Source organism: Notolabrus celidotus, chromosome 5 (assembly GCF_009762535.1).
Source record: "Notolabrus celidotus isolate fNotCel1 chromosome 5, fNotCel1.pri, whole genome shotgun sequence".
In the NCBI taxonomy this organism is placed as follows: domain Eukaryota; kingdom Metazoa; phylum Chordata; class Actinopteri; order Labriformes; family Labridae; genus Notolabrus; species Notolabrus celidotus.
The window spans coordinates 19,361,414-19,378,718 of record NC_048276.1 but is presented as its reverse complement, the minus strand read 5'-3'; the positions used below and the strand labels follow the sequence as shown (position 1 = coordinate 19,378,718).

Genomic DNA, 17,305 nt, shown 5'->3' with positions numbered 1-17,305 from the left:
CTTCTTTTGCATTAATTTATGATTTAAAAAGATAAGAAGTAGTTCATATGAAATTTAATAATTTTCATCGCACCTAAAAACTGAGCCTCCCTTTCAAAATAGAAGAAGCGAAATGTTAGCGCTGTGTATAGTGGGAAACGGCATGCAAGGGAGACTGGTCTGATGCATACTGAGAAATGTTCCCGAATCAGTACAACAACATCTGGGAAGTTTTGGCATACTGCAGATTTCACTCTTGTTCACATACTGCATACTACATTCTGAATTTTTGCAAAATCAGTACGTACTGTTGGTAAAGTAGGCGGTTTTGAAAACAGCCTCTGACATGTACTTCAAATTATGGTTGTGTGTTACTCAAATTTCATCTTCTTAGCTGTGCAGCTTCTAAATCACAAGTGGTTCCCATTGTTACACATTCATGATATGAAAAATATTAGTTCCACGTTCATATCAACAAATCTCAAATGGTGAGACTGACATAATATCGTAAACGTGGCCGCTTGTGTCAAAACACAAAGATATTTTTGTTGTTGGTGATTGGATACAAAAAGTCAATGATCATATGTCATGATTAGGGTTGCAAAGTTCTGGGACTTTTCAAAGTTGGAAACTTTCTATGGGAATTAACGGGAATTTATGGGAATAAATGGGAATAAACCAGGAATTTACTGAATTGAAGTTTGGCTCTTAATAGGGAACTTAAATATAGTTGAGGAAAATATACGTTAGCATAATCCTGACTAAAACAACCAGATTTCATGCAAGTACAGTTAAATATCTCAGCTATTCCTCAATCACATGCACATAACACACTGCTTACTGCAGGGCTATTGAGACCACGCCCCCTACATGAACTGTGCATTCCTCCATCACATGCACAGATGATTTCTATTTTGGATGGATGTTTGCTTATAATGAAACTAATATGTATGCTTAGATACATATGATACCTTTCCATTAAATTATCCTCAATTCCCATAACTCCCTTTAAAAGTTTCCAATTTGAAATATTTCAAAAATTCCCCAGCTTAACTTCCCATGGAAATTTATATGATGATATTCATCTTATCTCCCAACACTATGCCAATCCTTGCTATTTAGGGTGACACTTTTCTCTTGTTTTTTTTTCACATTAGTTTAAACTCCATCTCCTGCTATGTTGCATCGTGATCGTGATGATGAAATGTTAGAGTATCTGCTGCCTGGATCTCTGAGGATAGATAGGGTAGGACAGGATGGGATGGGATTGCCAGTGTCATTGAGCAAATGTTTATATCCTTGTAGTATAAATTGACTTAAAGGGCATTTTTATGTTTTTTGTCATGATCTGCAGTTCAGCGCTGATGAACAGGAGATTAGTGTCAGGGCTGCTGTCGCTCGAGGGGAGGCAGAGGGTGGGATGTGCTGGGGTCTGTCAAATAATCAATCAATCACTTGTGCATCCTGGAAAGCATTGTTTATTTTTTACTGTAAGTTTGCGAATGAAAAGTAATGATTCATCACAAAATAGAAAGTTTGTGAAGAGCTGCAGGATAGACAGGAGGGATTATGGGAAATTTTGTCCCTTCACTGGTCAGTAAAACCATGCATCTGAATGATTTTAAAAAGTCATGAAATATTCTTTTCACTGGGCATGATTAATGTTCACCTCTGTTTGAACCTTAGCTGAACGCAGAAAGAACATTTGCCTCTGGATAATAAATCTATTTGTATTGTAAGATCATTTTAAAATGATGACACTGTCGTTTCACGGGTGCTTTGAGGCCACCCACAGCAGAGGCATCTGTCAAAACACAAAGCTCGGGCTGCGGCAGTTTTAGATCAGATAAATTTAGCAAACATAATTTGTGGGTTTTTAATGCTACATGGATTTGTGGTTGGCATACACAGAGCCTGTGTTAGCAGGAGATTGGAGAATGATTCAGCATGAAATATGACCAAAGAAGATGAATCTGTATGTGATTGTGCTCAGCATTAAATAAAATCACTCTGTTGTTACATCACTCAAAGCAGGGCCATAAGGGACGGATAGATTGTAGTTGTTGTTATCTTTCAGCTTGGAAAGTCAGGCTTTGGAGATAATGTCTTCTGAACTCATGGTTATGTGTTCACATTCAGTCTCTGCTCTTTTTTTCATCAGACTTGTATCAAAAAGACTTCTGAATACTTGCCTTTTCACGCTGATCTGCACAAAGCTGTAGCCTCTTACACTTTTTCAAGCTAGCTTAAGCATCCTCTAATTAAGGCACTAATTCAGTCGCTCAGTCTTTGGCAGGTGAGGCCGCAGGTTAATTTAAGCTCTTGGCTGACCAGCTTTGATTTGGTGCCCAGTCTGGAGGAGGTAAAAAGTGCTCGGTCATACTCCAGAAGCCGAGGTGACACAATGAAGTCGATCAGCGTCGGTCTGTCAGCACATCTGAAGCTGCCTCAGCCGCCTCCTGAAGGCTGTGTCTAGACGACCTGTCCTGTTCTTTCACTCTGAATAGATTTCACTTCAGAAAGGATTTGAAGTGGGCCAGGTCAGGTGGCTTTATCCTCTTTGTTTCACACCCTCTCTGCCTCACTTAGGTTTTCTACCAGTCTTGTACCCTCAGTCCTATTCTTCTCTTCTTCTCCTCCTTTTTTTCATATATTTCTCAGTCTTTTTGGTGTTTCGTTGATTTGGCAAAGGTATAAAGTTTGGTAGGGTTGGAAGGGTCATTTTCTCACAGTGTATAACCCGACCAGGATCCTTAGGTCAGCAGGTGGAAGTCTTTTAAATGTACCCAGAGTCAAATCAAAGTCCGGTGATGGGGTCTTTAGTTACTGTGGTCCATCTTTTTGGAACAAACTGCCTGTTGACCTCAGGTCCATAACAACTGTCTCCACTTTTAAAAAAAGACTGAAAACATATTTATTTCCTCAAGTGTATGAATGATATAATGAGTGTTGTGACTGGGTGCATGTGCAGCAACACTTGCTGTTTGTTTGATTGCTTTGTCTGATGTATGTTGGGTGTATCTATTGTTTTTCTGTTTTTATTTAATCTATTTGGAATTATTACTTTTTTTAATTCTCCATGTTTATAAATAAGATTGCTATTGCTATTGCTATTTTCCCTTTCAGTACTCATCTACTGAATTATCCCTCGCAACATTTTCTAAGAAATTGAAGTCGAATTCGTGTCTCTTGCGATGCATTTTAACCTTGCACAGTGATGTTTATAGTAAACAATTTTCACCCTTGGTTCCTGCTAATAAAGGTTTCAGTCTGCAGTTTTGTTACAGAGTTGCATCAGGCTTCTCTGTCTCTTCAAATTAAGATCCAGAGTATCCAAATCTTTGGTCTGAGTGACAGACACTTTTAATGACACTCTTTGCTCCTTCAAACATACGAAATAAAGGCTCTCGTATGCTCACTTTGCCGGGTGTATTATGGACTTTGACAAATTGAAAATTAAATTATGTAAACAAGATAAAATCTCTTTTATTACCATAATTACACTCAGGAAAAGAGAGAAAGCTTATAGAGTAAAGAAAGGAATTCCCATGGACATGATTACAGTTTGTCATTTCGGAGAAGTGTTTTCCAGACCTGGCTTTTTGTAACAGCAAAGACATGAACCCAAAGTGGGTTAACTCAGACGTCAAACTTTAATTTCAAACAAAGTTGGTTTTTTTCTTTGCAAACAAAAAAGATGAAATGAATCCTCATAATCTTTCAATCTTACATTAGAAAAGAAAGTTTTAGGCTGTTACAAAACAGATGAGTCAAGTCTACATATATAAGTGGCTATTATTATTTAAAGCACAATGAAACTTGTGCATGTAACTATTAATGAGTTGCTTTCAAACTAATTCTCATCAGAAACTTGTGCATAAACATTCACCAGAAAGAGTCTTCAATGCTCAAAGTGCTTTGATTAGTATGCGGCACTCCCCAATCTAGAAACAAAGCCACTTGAACTTTTATTATTTAAGTGTAAGGTGCGCAACAGTCGCATATAATACCAAAGAATACTCCCACTATTCTATGTTTGCATTGTCCGTATTGCTGACTCGTTTCATCATTAGCTGTGAGAGAAACCATCGCCCTGTCCTCTCTACCTGCACAGTTACATGTTTCCCGTGTCACTTTTTTTTCCTGAGCTCATCCAGTTACTTCCCAGCTTCTTCATCTCACAAGTTTTTGTCTTACCTGTGCACAAATGTTTTCCACTGACTGCACAATTTCCACTAGAGCTGGTAGCTGACAAAGTCTTATACCTGACTAATAACCCATCATGTTTCCATGGATTCTGACCCCAAGAGACATTCTCACCAACACCACTAACGGCAGCATTTCTTCCTATATGAGTCCTCCTTGAGCAGCAGTCCCTGTAGTGTAGACACAGAGTTATGAAAAGGGGTGGGTGATAATTGAAGAAATCAGTCTTGGTCATTTATGTAATGGTTGGAAGTATAGCACACCAGCTGTGTGAATTTTTCTTTATATAGCCCCAAATCATCTAGTACCCTCTGGGAGCTGACAGTCTGCCAATGGAACAAAAGCCTATACCCCATATATACATGGAAAAAAAACTCACAAAGAGCAACAGATATGGGACAATCATGTAGACAAGAGCAATACATACATCACAGTTTAAAAATCCTTTATCCTAAAATAAATTTTAGGTAATTGTAGATTTCTGACTGTGTTACAGCTAGCTCCTGAAAACACACTATTTCATCATGAGATTAGATTTTAAAGGACATGGCAGTGCTCTGTGTGTAAGCTCTCTGACAAAGCAGTTTTTTTAACACCAGCATAGACCTTTGACACCAAAATAACAACATCAACACATCGCTAAGATACAAGCTGTGATCATCTCCTGAACCTAATCGAGAAGTATTGACAGAAGGTGAAGAACTGACTCTCAGGAAACGAAAGCACAGAAGTCGCATCTTTGTAGCAACAGAAGAAGAGCAGTGCTTTGGTTGGATAATACTCTGCAGGCCTGTTTGATTAATAACATAATACAGACCACTGCATTGACATAATTTAGACCAACACAATTTCCAAATGTATGTCAAATATTTCAGAACTAGGGTTGCGGGGGGGGATTTCTGGTAGTTCTCCATGGGAAGTTAACCTAGGGAATTTTGGAAATATTCCAAATTGGAAACTTTCCATGGGAATTATGGAATTAACTGGGAATTGAGGGTAATTTAATGGAAAGATATCATATCCAAGCATGCATTTTTTTTATAAGCAGACATCTATCCAAAATAATACAATTAAAAGAGACTATGTTTGAACTTTATCTAGTGTTAAATATTTTATTGAACAATCACTTCTTTCATTGAAGAACAAAAACATGAATGTTGAGTTAAATATTACCCATCCCCCTGACCCAACCCATTCAAAAAATTAACAAAATTGCAATTCCAACAAAGTCCCATTCAAAATGTTAAATGAAAAGAGCCCCTCTCCCTCCAAAAAAGTCCCATTCAACATGCAAATAAAAAAGCATCTTCCCTCAAGCTTCTCAAGCCTAGCCTCTGCAGGATTCTAGAAGTCATCTGTGCATGTGATGGAGGAATGCACAGTGCATGTAGGGGGCGTGGTCTCAATAGCCCTGCAGTAAGCAGTGTGCATCTGATTGAGGAATAGCATAGACATTCAACTGTAATTGCATGAAATCTGGTTGTTTTAGTCAGGATTATGCTAACGTATATTTTCCCCAACTATATTTAAGTTCCCTGTTAAGAGCCAAACTTCAATTTAGTACATTCCTGGTTTATTCCTGTTTATTTCCATGGAAAGTTTCCAACTTTGAAAATTCATGGGATTTTGCAACCCTATTCAGAACTATTCAGTTGTTTGCTTTCCAGTTTAACAAGAGGGTTATTTGTTTATAACACCAAGGTTAAACCAGATGGGAAGGCTTGTTATAGTGGTGTCACGATTAGCCTCTTGTTAGTTTAATCTGGGGGTTAAATCGAATTATCTAATGTCACTGACTTTCAAGGTTACTATTTTGTCAATTCATCCTAAAACTTCCCAAACTCCTCCAGGCAGGCCTACGAGAATGCACTCTACATCAGCCACAGGTGACGTGGGGTGACATTTGTATTTTGTGGGAGATCCCTATTTTTTGATTGTGCTGTTTTATAGTCCACGTTACCTGGCCTTTTTACATGTTGTGCAAGGAATTTGAGCATGTCTTTTTGTCCTCATGTCAACATAATTAGCATTTAATTACCAAGTGCAATAATTGATGGATCACGTTACTTGGTCTCAAACATTAAGATCCCTTTTCTTCACTGTCTGCTTTGATTTATGTGTCAACTAAAATCTGTAAAGAGATACCTGCTACTTAATCCATATCCATTTGGCAAAGAGCTTTCTCACACTCATGTTGTTTTAATGCAGGATGAAGCTTTACGGTAATAATTGCTAATACTATGATAGAACTAGCATTACAGCATATTGATGAATAACACATGAATCAGTTGAATGTCTCCTCCGTGCTCTTTATTAGTCATTTGAACCTCTAACTGTGGGAGTCTTTTTAATTACTTGTTATGCGAGCTCACTGGAGTCTCATACAGTCAACAGTCTGATTGGTCTGGGCAGATCAGTGACCCTGTAAGCTGCTTCCCTGTGTACCACCACTGTGTTGTACTTGTCATCTTTTAAGGTGCAAGCTTTACTGGTACTGACGTTCCCTTCCTGGGCCTCCTGCTTTGGTAGGCGGGGCGCTTCCCGTCCTGTCCTGTCCTGTCCTGTTGAAGACTTGCTGGAAAGCTTTGCACTGCCTTCTCTGAGATTGTTTGTGTGCTTGTATGTGGGGGCCTGATGTGCACAGGGAAATACCTCATATAAACGTTAAGTGCAACTGTGAAAGCAGGCCAGCACTTGCAGTAGAACGTACATTTGAGCAGAGGGAGCTAAGTGCGAAAGAAAGCATTTTGTGAGAAGCACAAACAAAGATGATTTGAGTTCATCAAGTTCAGTGTTTACAAAAAAATTGAAGGGGGTTGGGGGGCTTGATGAAAAGAATGCAAAGTGGATTGTTTTTGCTTAAATAGCAGCCTAATTGGATTTGTTGCTGTGTGTTTGTTTGATATTGGACCCATTTTGTGGCTACGCTAAGCTTATACACTGAATAGACCAAGCTTAGGTTGGCTCTGTTTGAAAGCTTTTCCTTTTTGGAAAAATCTGGTCAACACTGTCTCCATGGGACCGTCCTCAGTCTGTTTTTGTTGTCTGTGCTGGGAATCAGTTATCATAAACTCAGCATGCATATTTCATGATCTGGCATATTGGTGTTATCAGGATCTAAACCAACATTTCCTTTTCCATCAGCCTTTATTGGCCCACAAATATTTATTGGTATCAGCATTTTTTGATTATACATGCTTATTTCATTAAACAATAAAATGGTCACCCTTGCTAGTTTTCATGGAACTTTAGACCTTAAATACGGTGGACCTGAAGTGCAAATCACAATGGCAACTCAGAAAACACAACAGCAAATCAGAAAACACAACGGCAAATCAGAAAACACAACGTCAAATCAGAAAACACAACAACAAATCAGAAAACAATACGGCAAATCAGAAAACACAACAGCAAATCAGAAAACAATACGGCAAATCAGAAACACAACGGCAAATCAGAAAACACAACAGCAAACCAGAAAACAATACGGCAAATCAGAAACACAACGGCAAATCAGAAAACACAACAGCAAACCAGAAAACAATACGGCAAATCAGAAAACACAACGGCAATTCAGAAAACAATACGGCAAATCAGAAAACGCAACAGCAAATCAGAAAACAATACGGCAAATCAGAAAACACAACGGCAACTCAGAAAACATTACGGAAAATCAGAAAGTAATACGGCATTAACCAAACCAGAATAAGTAGGTACCCTCGGGGGACTTGACTCGTCGCTGATTGGACTGGTCTATCCCTTGACCAGGATGGACATGGTTTATTTGCAATTGTCGTAGTTAATGGCTACTGCCAAAATACTCTAATGCTCTACTACCTGAATGTAAACAAACACAGATGAAATGGCATCTTATACTGAGGTGCAGGTTGGCCGTATTTGATCAAGAGAATGGAGATTAAGCTGTATGTAGGCTGCGTTAAGCTGCCTCATAACTACTCGACCAGAGCTATAGGTAACCAGCGCGGGTGTGTGGATGTTGACCTGCAAGGAAAACCAAAGGCTGGTGGTACTAGCTCTGCCACATTTGGTAGACCTAATTGGCATAGTCTCCTCACAGGACTAAAACCTCCGTACATGGGGTGCATACATAGACTGTATAAAATATGGACCTAGTATCCGTGACGTCACCCATCTGTTCCTGAGCTCTGTTTTGAAGCCAATCGACTGCGGCAGGCATATTGGAAATGCTGAACTCAACCAGGCAGAGTGTGACGTAGTGTGAGCCTCCTAGCCAACAGCTATGTGTTCCCGACTGGGAGTCAAGTCAGTCATGTCCTTATTTGGGCAAAAACGTGTAAAACTAAATATCTTAATATCTGAACCATCGCGTTAGAAAAAAATTCACCCCCGTACAGTGTGTGCCGATAGAGAAATTAGCTTCGTAGGGCCAAGCTGTTTTTTGAACCAGGCTGTAAACATGTTTATTAATGCTGCAAAGATAGTCTTTTTCCCATTCCTTTCTATGTGGTTTCTGGTGTTTCTGCAGCCAGCCTCAAGCAGATTCTCGATGTACTGCAGTTTTTAACACTTCCTCATGGGCTTCATTGTTTGAGACTGGAGGTTCCCACTTGGGTGCACGCTCAAAACGCCAGGCCAATGCCTCCACATTGTGCTCAAGTTTGATTGTTTTCTGAATGTTTACTTACTTGTAGACAGGTTGATTAGTCAGAATTTAAATTTCCCTTTACAGGACAAGGGAATTAGTAGCTTCTGAACATCCCTAGATACATGCTATTAGGAAAACTTTTTGTACAGAACATATAAGAAAGGACAATGTATGATTTGAAGGTTTGTCTGGCAGAACATGCTCCTGACTCAAATGTTTACATCACTCTAAGCACTGCCTGTAGCACCTGAAGCAGAGGTAGGTAGGTAGACTTTGGTCATTTGAATTTGTATTTATAATCAATAATTCTGACAGTTCTTGTATTGGTTAAATAAATTACCTTGTCTACAAATTTTAGTAAGCCCATAAAAACCACATCTCAATTTCCTTTAGTCCAAAGTAAAATCTTTGAGTTCCTTCTGAAGCAGTTTTTACAGCACTCTCATTTAGCATTTCAAAGTCCAGAAATGTCATTAACAATTGGCAAAGGAAGCAGAAACTTCACAATAAGGAAGACATAACTGGCTCATGGTTGGCTTTGTTTGTTTTAAAAAGGATGCCAACATGATCAAATATTTGGTGGTCATTTCCTGTTGACAATTCAAAATTAAATTGTTAAGAAAACAGCCTTTGGATTAAAAAATATATCACAAGATTTAGCAAAATGTTGAAAAGACGTTTGTTCATGCTAGCTCAAACAGTACCAAATCATCCGCCATATTTATAATTACTCATCTCTTTCCCTTTGAAATCAGTACTGATGCAGGAAAAAGTCTGTCCTTTAGGCCTCAGTCTGGTATCAGGTACAGAAATAACCAATCACATGACCAGTAGCAGGCACGTGATGCATGCTGGTTCACCAAAAGGAAGCGTCACCCTCAGCAAGTTTCAACAACAAACAAGACAGCTGAAGAGAGTTTTTATCACATGATGTCAGTCTGGAGATACTTCTACAAGTTGCTGTCTTTATCTAGCATTGAAGTATTGCTCAAACTTGCACTATTCTCTGTCTAATTTGGAATAAAGACCTGCTGCTGCCTGTTCCTGGCTTTTATCGCTTTGTTTTGGGAAATAAAATGCCGACACACTGGTTGCACCAGTCTGTTACACAATACCTGGCTGTCTTTACTCTATCAGGGTTATGAAAGCCCCGGTTATTTGCTGCAGGTGCTCATACCAAACATCACCATCAAGCCCAGGGATTTTTTTTTAAATTCACTTATCCTCTAACTCTATATAACCTTATTTATGTTATCTATAAATACCTGCACTTATATCAAAGGTTAAGGGCCTGTGTTTATGCCCTGACTGGAACTCCACAAAAAGCCTTTAGTTCTGTCAATGATTGCATCTGCAAACAAAGGGTGTAATTATTTTTCTTATCTCTCTCTCCTCATGAGTCTATCCTGAAAGTAGAGTTATAAAAACCTCCCTGTTCAACCTTTAGACCTTTGGATGGCGGTCTCTCAGTGTGAAGACGAGATAATCGCACAACCGTCCCATTTATACCACTGCTGCAATCCTATTATACAGCCTGCTGTCACCTTTGACCCTGCTTGCTATGACTGTGCTCAGGCTATACTAGTAAGGATCTATTTTTATGTCTTACAATTGTAGTTCAGCTGGATAATGAGTGCCAGAACTCAGGAGAACACAATTTGTTGTTCTTGAAACATCTTGTTAGTTTTTGTTCAGAAAACAAATCAATAGATGGATGGAGGATGAAGTCCAGATTGCATATTTGATTTGAGCATCTTTTTGTAGACATGTTTAGTATCTGCACACTTTAAGCTAGGATGTATGACATTTGGGGGAGGTGTTTCCTATATTTGAAGAAGTTACTCTCGTAAACAAGCTGCTTATGAATTGATCTATCATGTAGATATTCCGTCAAAGTCCTGTACTGCCATTGTACTGCTTCCTATTGATCAAAAAAGTCCAATATGAGTGAATTTCGCTCTGTTTTAATTCAGTATGCTTCAGTTTTTGTTCTCACTGTCCTGCTGTTTCCCTCTCTGGCTGCCAACCCTCTCTCTCTCCCTGCCTCCCTCCGTCTGCACACTTTATTGTGATCGCTGGACAACAGGCTCAGTAATGAGGATGAAAATGCTTTATGACAGGCAAAAATTTTCTGTGTGTCACAGGTGTTTAAGAGAGCGGACAGAAAGGATTATGAGGGGAGGAGGTACCTACTAGTGTGTTCAGAAAATAAGAGTTGACACGATAGTAAAAAAAACAATCCCTCTTTTTGCCTGCGAGACAGTCAACCTGAGACAAATCTAATTTCTCATCTCTCTCTGCTTTTGGCTGCTGCCTGCTGTTATTGATCTGGCTCACCACTTAAAGCTCGTCTGCCTTCAGCACTTCGGCATCTTTATTTTTATCTCCTTCCCATTCTCTATCCCGTTGGTTTGTGGGTCCATTTACAGCAGTTCCACATGAGTGGGTGAATGATTAAATGTGGTGTGGGACAATGATGCCCCTTACATTGAAGACCTTACATAACTGCCCCCTGCAGGGGGTTAGAGGCCATGAATATAACCATGTAGGCATGCACACATATGGCAGAGAATACCGTCTGAGTGCACAGTGCACACATTACTGAAACATGTAAAGACTTTATGACCTGTTGTAACATTCTTACTTCTTTGGATCATGCACATTGTTATCTGTCTGTATTGTTCTTATCATGATCATCATAGATTATGTGAAACAATGGTTTTGAGTGTCAGAGCTCTGTGTCACTTTAAGCACATGTGCCCTCTTTAATAAAAAACAGAATCACATGAGGGAAACTTTAAGTATGGATTATATAGAATGTGTGCACATGTCAAATATTTTGTATCCTGAAAAAAAAACCTGCATTGAGCAGTAAATGATGCATGTGTATCTTTTTAATGTAGGTGATCTGGCTGCTGCATTTCAGCGACATTGGGCTGTTTATGAATTATAATTTAGGCATTTATTGAAAACAGTATAATTGTAAAATATTGAAATAAATTAACCTAACACTCTATTTGCATTAAGTCTCTAGAGTGTCCACTCGAGGCTGGCTCAGGAAGTTCTGTAAACCACATACACACCAATTCAAAAAGGCCGATCTTTACAGCAGAAATAAACATGTTTACAGCCTGGTACAAAAGACGAGTCTAGTCTGGATAGCTAATTTCTTGATCGGCACACACTGTATGGGGGGTAAAAAAATTTCAAACGCGGCAATTTCGAAGATATTGAGATTACAAGTCTTCCAATGAGAGGCACAGCTGACTAGATTGACAGGCGGGAACACTGTAGCTGTTGGCTAGGAGGCTCAAAGCCTGTCTCTTTACCTCACACTGACTCGACAGAAGCTAGGTTCACTACAGCATATCCAATATGGCTCCCACCGACGGTTGGCTTCAAAACAGCACTTCAGAAACAGATAGGTGACGTCACAGATACTACGTCCATTATTTATACAGTCTGTGCTCCACGCACACACGGACACACACACCTGCAGCTTTCCTCTTTCTGCTCACAGTAGCGAGTTCCGCTCAGCCTCCTACCTTTTCTTTTCTAAATGTGTCTGATCTGATCTTCAGTTTTGCAAAGACCCCAGATAACACAACTTGGCATTGACATGTTTCAATGAGACTTGTTAATGACATAGCATTTTTGTAACAATCCTAAACAAAGGTGGTGCAGAATGACATCAGCAGCAACCAGCTGTATGTGACTATAATCTAGCAGTATAATAAGAGGGTTGATGTCCAACATCAGATGTCACACTTCAATGAATGCATTAACAGACGGACCTCTTTCACTCTCTCTCTCTCTGATCCTTTGCAGCAGATCATGTCAGGCGCTGCAGGTAAGCAGATGAGAGAGTTAAGAGAGCAAAGAGAGGTCGTCTACTTCATTGTTCGCAGACAATGATCTGATATGGATACAAAAATATACTTGGGCTCTTATCCGTCTTCTACAAATAAGGTCTCAGCTTGAAAAATGTATGAAATGTAAAATAAACATTGTTTCTTCTAAATCACAACTCAAAACAAGATCATTTCAAGATTGTTTGACATAACAAGATATTTAAGATGTCTTAAAACAAGTCCCTCTATCTTGCTCAAATGTTATTTGTTAAGTAAATGTATCTTAAATCAAGTGGGATAAGACATTTTGACTAAAAATCAGACAATTTCACTTGGTAAGATTTTGATTTTTGTGCAATGGCTGAACTTGTGCATCTGCTACATCAGCTTACCTCTTCTGTTGTTGCTGTAGCTTAAAGATCAGAGCACCAGCTTTTGTATGCGCCTGAAAACCATGAGAAATGTCCGCTTGTGAATCATGTTCATCACAGCTTTCTTAAGTGAAGCTGGCAAATTAAAAGTTACCACTAGGCAAATATTGTGTTTTTTGCTTCATTTTGTCCTTATAACTTTGTGATGCCAAAGAACTGCAGTATGGGGATAAAAATGTGTCAAAGTAACTTACCATGGCTAGTGTCAAGCCCTGTTTTATGATATCCAGCTCACCCTGCTCTTGTAATCATGATGAGCTCTACATTTACGCTTGAGTTCTTTGAGACTCAGCGAGCAGCAATCCTTTAAGGTGTGACGGGCTTATTGTGCAGATTTACTGATTTTATTTGGATTGTGATGAATGAAGCATGAGTAGGGCTCACCTGACAGCTATGTTGCTGCTACATTTTCAGGCCTGACTTATTGTCTGTCAGACAGAGGGGCTGCAGTGCCTTTGCTGTAGGTGTGGCCAGTATGTGAGCTGGTTCTGGCTCTGGTGGTACAGCTGGTGCCAGAACTCATCCACCCACCCACACACACACAAACACACTCACAGACAGAGAGATTCACAGCCGGAGACTTCCTGTCAGTTGGACCATGATCACAGCCTGTTAGCTCTGCTGCTCCCTCTTAAACAGCAGTCACATAACTAATTCTCTCCCTCTTACAAAAGGCTGGCCTGGCTTCCCCTTTAGGTTAACCTCCTTTCTGAATAAAGTCTGCTGGCCTGCCTCTTCGTGAGAGCCTGTCCAACTGGGATTCAGGCAAGTGTGAAGTAAGATCATTGGTCTAAATGAGGGCTCACATACTTTAAAGGCATTACTGCAGCCGGAGCAGACAAGTGATCGCAGCCTCACATTTGAGGTAATTGACAAAACTGAGCGGTTGACCTGTCTGCTGCAGCAGGAGACTTGGTTGTAGTCAGAAATTATACATGTTTTGAGCATTTTAAGATTTTGACAGCTTTATTCAGGTAATGCCGTCTCTCTGGATTATCCCAGTTAAACAGCTTAGAAGAAGAGCAGGGAATCTGCGCGCTTCAAGTGTGAGATAAGATGCATTCACTGTAGTATGCCTTTTGTAAGAAAAAGGCTGAAGTGATCCCTCAATTCAGTTTGACCCTGGTTATGAAAATCAGGCTTCACACGCTTATTTTTTCTTTAAATTAAAAAAGAAGACAGAAATGTCCTCAGTGACTGCCACCATCTAAGAATGTAGTACTTCTCATGTCCAGGTGTCAGCCATGTCACATAATTCAACACAGCCACAATAATCCACGCTACTACAGGAGATGATTACAAACTCACTGTTGGCTTCTTCATTCATAGCCAGGCTGTCAGGATCATTTCAGGTACCTTCGAAGCATCAGATGAAGCTGTCTTCTCTTCGGGACAAGTTGCACCACAAACAGTGTTTAATATCTTCAAGTGTTTGTGCTGTAGACTGAACAAAATGCTACTCTGCTTATAAAAAAAAAAGTTCAGGACTCATACAACTGCAACATGAATGTATAAAAGGAAGTTATCCCTTAGTAAATAATATTCATTCTGATGTGAGTTTCAGAGATTTCCTGGCTCAAAGTGAAGCTGAGGTGGTGCCCTCCTTATCGTGTGCACACAGCAGTACAATTTAAATAGAACTAAATAAAAGCAAACAATAAAATTATTATGAAGTCAACAAAAGCTTTGACTAAACCCTTGAATCACTCCGAATTTAAGGGTAGTTCTCAAGGAGAAAGGAATAAAGGACTATCTCACATTAAAGACGGTTATATTTAAAGTGTTTTAATTAAACTCAACATAATAAAAGGTAATGTATTAATTTACACAGTAAAAGCAAAAATGTTCAAAATAAGATTTGGTCTGAGACATGCCATGACATGCTTTTTAGCTAACTTAGGTTCTGAGGTGTTTAGATACTATCACTCCTCCTCGTTCTTAACGCAGGAAAAGGGAAGAACTAGAAAACAACATTTTGTAAAAATCATCAGTTTGGATCGAAACACAATATCTCTTCATCTCTTCCCCATTTTTTGATGTTCATACTGCTCAGCACCACAACGCATGTTCAGCTGTCATAAGTTAGAGACAATGATCCATTTTATGACTGGGATTTCTAGTTACACACAGTGCAGAATTTGGTTTCCCTGACAGTAATTTGGTTGATTTTTTTTCTGCGTGGTGGTAAAATTATACATTTTTTGGGAAAGCTCTCATTGTCATTATCAAAGGGAGTTTTATAATAATTTGTCTTGAACATAGATAAACATATTTCATTAAAGAAAGTAAAACAAATCAAGTTTGAGACTAAAAATCAAAGTGATGCCAAAGTTTAGCAAATTTACACCAACTAGTAAGTTACTTATTCGCTTCTATCCGCTGTAACAAACTAACTCCACATGTTGCTGAATAATTGTATACAAAGTAGTTTGCAAGTTAGTGAATCCTGGAAGTAATAGCTATCATTAATCAATAATCAATACACCTTGAAAAGGGAAACTTGAAGATATTGATGGACAGTAAAAACTGTTGGCTTAATGTTGAAAGAGTTAGCAAAGGTCATGAATAACAGGTTAAAAAAACTACTTCAACTAAAGACTTAAACTGTGAAAAAGTTAAAACAACATGCAAAAAAATAGAATAAAGTATGATTAGCTAAAATTAAGTGGTTCAAATCTGATAGATAGTGATTAAAAAGTAATGCATAGTTGAAATAATGAGCTGATCAATCGGTTGAAATGTTAAGTTGAAAGTTTTTCATAAAAGCTGAAGAGTTTGTTGACTAATAAATTAAAATTTTAAAGGTTAGCTAAAAAAAATGAAAAAAAAATGAAACAGCTGATAGTTAGCTAAAAGATAAACATAATACGCCTGTATGATATGAGTTAAAGTTGTGAGTAAAATTAATTAAGAGTTATTAATAAAAATAAAGAAAAGAAAAGGAGTATAAAGAAAGTAAGCTACAAATGATGAACAGTTAAAATAGATGCCTAAAAATAATGAGTTGCCAGATGGATGTGCTTAAGTGCTATATTTATAAAGTTTACTAACTTTTTTTTACTTACTTTGAATCTATTTGGTTTAAATTTTTATCAACGGTTAAAATATTTGTCATGAATAAACAGCTGAAATAGTTGACTAAAAGTTATGAAGTAGCTGTTAAACAGTTAAAGAATGAATTCACATTTGAGCTCATTAGCTTAAAGTGATGAAACTAGTTCCAACTGTTAGCTGAAAGTTAGCTGAAAGACATACAGCTATGAACAGTTAGCTTAAACTAAAACAAATAGATGAAATACTTAGTTAAAAGTAATGAATGAGAAATGTACATTTTTAGCCAAAAGTCATGTTAAAATTATACAAAGAAATGTAGCAAACAGGAGTGAATCAACAGTTGAATTTTTTTGCTTAAAGGGATTTTGGAGTAACTGATGACAAGTTGAAATGGTCAAAAGATGTAGGAGCTGATATGAATTGTTGAAAGTAATAAATAAACAGTTTGAATAGTTTGTGAAAACGAAGCTATTAAAGTCTGAACTTGTGATTTAAAAGTAATGAAAATATTTGAGGATCTGTAAAGCAAAAGCTTTACCCAGTTTTAGCAACCTGTTTCAAACAGGCAGCATTACACATTGTGTGCATCATCTCCATCTACCAGCAGCCTCCCCCTCATCACCCTCATGCCCCCTCCTGTCAGACTGGCACCCGGAGGAAGACATCAGGTGATTGGTGCAGCTGTGCCTGGCAGGGTGATCTGTGTCAGTTTGTGTAAAACCCCACAGCAGTGGAAAGCCAGCTGACCTGGTTGGAGTGCAGCCGGTTCAGCCCTGCTGTATCCCGAGGGAGGAGGCATCCAATCAGTGCAAAGCTTGTTGCTCCTCATCCAGGGTTAGGATTTTTAGTTTTGCAAAAGTTGGAACTTTAGTGAATCTGCTTCAAACATGCTCAGACTGGGGTGAGTTTGGCTGTACTGGTGTGGACAGGTTATATCTGGCCCTCCACTGATGTCCTGTTGGTTTTATGGCTGCATGCTCTCGCTGCTTCCGCAGTGGCTGAACTGGGTAGGGTGTTTTTCATGGTACGCTATCTTGACTGTGGTGCTGCAGGTTAATCATTTCTAGCTCATACGCAACAGCCTCTCAGTCCTGATCATAAATGTATACTTTTTCAAAGCAGCATTGAAGCTTTGAAATACCTTTTTTGTCATCCTC

At 38.7% G+C, this 17,305-nt stretch overlaps 1 protein-coding gene across 1 annotated transcript in view; it reads left to right on the top strand.

Moving 5' to 3' along the window:
- dhrs11a (dehydrogenase/reductase (SDR family) member 11a) overlaps positions 1-17,305 on the top strand; it is a 33,856-nt gene that overhangs the window by 9,143 nt on the left and 7,408 nt on the right. The gene's annotated exons all lie outside the window — the stretch shown is intronic.